This window comes from Calidris pugnax, unplaced genomic scaffold (genome assembly GCF_001431845.1).
Source record: "Calidris pugnax isolate Ruff unplaced genomic scaffold, ASM143184v1 scaffold177, whole genome shotgun sequence".
NCBI lineage: Eukaryota > Metazoa > Chordata > Aves > Charadriiformes > Scolopacidae > Calidris > Calidris pugnax.
In genome coordinates this window covers 1457729-1459300 of record NW_015090909.1, presented here as the reverse complement: position 1 = coordinate 1459300, position 1572 = coordinate 1457729, and the positions used below count along the sequence as shown (strand labels likewise).

Here is a 1572-nt window from a genome sequence, read left to right as displayed (position 1 = left end):
TTTTTTTCTGAGGAGATAAAAAGGCAAACAGAGAGCGCTCTGGCGCTGGCGAGGGGACTGTTTGCCTGCCTCCGCCGAGGCCTGGCCAAGCAGACTTGGCTTCACGCCTGAGCAGTTTCTGGAGAGCGGCGCGCTGGAGAGCAGGGGAGGCAGCACCTGGCCCTGCTTTAGGAGCCATCTCCTTTTATTGACAGCCAGATAAGCAGGCGGGAGCCGTGGTGTTTCCAACGCTTCCCTGGAGGACCCTGCCGGGTTGCAGGGAACCGCAAACCCCTTAATGGCAGCGGCTCCAAACAGCGCCGCGAAACCCCTTCCTGGCAGCGCCGCCGGGGCCTCCCCCCCGGGGGCCGTCGTTACCTGCCAACGCGCGGGATTTACGCGGCTCGGCGGTGGGGGAGGTGAGGGGGGATGTGTCATCTGGGGGCCGGGACGGGACCCCCCACCACCTCCCCGACGGCGGCGGCGGGAGCCCGGCCTGCAGAAGGGGGGACCCCGTTACCCCGCAAACCCCTCTCCTCCTCCCGCCCTCCGTTAAAGCCGCCATCTAACGTTATCTGGCAGCCCCCGCCTCGGCCCGGGCGGGCGGCAGGTTCATCAAACATTTAAGTGCGGTTCAATAAAACTATCGGGGTGGGGGGACGGACACACACACACACACACACTCTCTGCTGATAAATTATTTACCCTGACAAGTGTGTGCAAATAACGGCCTCTCTCCCTCTCTAATGGCAGAGGGTGCGGGTGAGGCCGGAGAGCTCGGGCGGGATCCGCCGGGCCCGAGTCACCCGCGGGGGCTGTCTCAGCGCGGACAGGCCGCCGGGGTGGGCCCACGCGTGTCCCGGGTTCTCCTCGGCCTGTCCCCTCCGTCCCGCGGTGGGGGGTTGTCAGCATCCCACTCCCCTCGGAGAGCTGCTGGGGCGTTTCCGAGGAGCCGTGGGGCTGGGACGGGTTTGGTGGGGATGGGTTTCTTTTGACCCACGCGCGACTGTCCCCCTTCTCCCCCCCCTCCCTTTCTTGGAGGGCGTTTCACAGGGCAAACCTGCAGCCTAAACCTCGGCCTGGGACGGGCAGGGCTCCGGCTGGGGCGAACCGTCGGGCCGCAGCCGGAAAAAAAACGGCGGGCAGCGGGAAGAGGCAGCGGGAGGAGGCAGCGGGAGGAGGCAGGAGCCCTCGCCGCTGCCCCGGGGAGCCCCGACCCGCGGTCCATCCCCGGGTGGGGCCGGGCCGGTCCCGCCGTCGGGGCGGGCGGTGGCCGGTTGCTCTCGCCGTCCGCGCTCGTGTCGCCGAAAATGTCTCATTAGCTAACTACTGTCCGCCGTGACGTCACCGGGGCGGCCCAGCCAATGGGGGAGGCGCTGGCGTGGATATTAAGGGAAAGTTAGTGCAAAGGCAGCACCCCTCTTTTGCTGTCATTGACATTTAAACTGTGTGGCAGGTTCTTGCGTGGAAATTGGCGACCGGAGCCGCCAGGTACCTCCTCCCGCCCGCGACACCGCCGCGCGCGGGCCCTCCGCGCCCGCTGACAGGTAACGTCTCCCCCACACCCACCCACCCGCCCCCGGTCCTTATCCC

The 1572-nt window shown here is 67.0% G+C and overlaps 1 protein-coding gene across 6 annotated transcripts in view; it reads left to right on the top strand.

The window, feature by feature from the left end:
• The first annotated feature begins 1395 nt into the window (after window positions 1-1395).
• The window catches only part of PAX6 (paired box 6), a 28306-nt gene continuing 28129 nt past the window's right edge, over window positions 1396-1572 (top strand). For all 6 annotated transcript variants that reach the window (XM_014949291.1, XM_014949290.1, XM_014949289.1 and 3 more), the window contains exon 1: window positions 1396-1526. The gene's annotated coding sequence lies outside the window, so the exon portion shown is untranslated. The remainder of the gene's footprint in view (window positions 1527-1572) is intronic.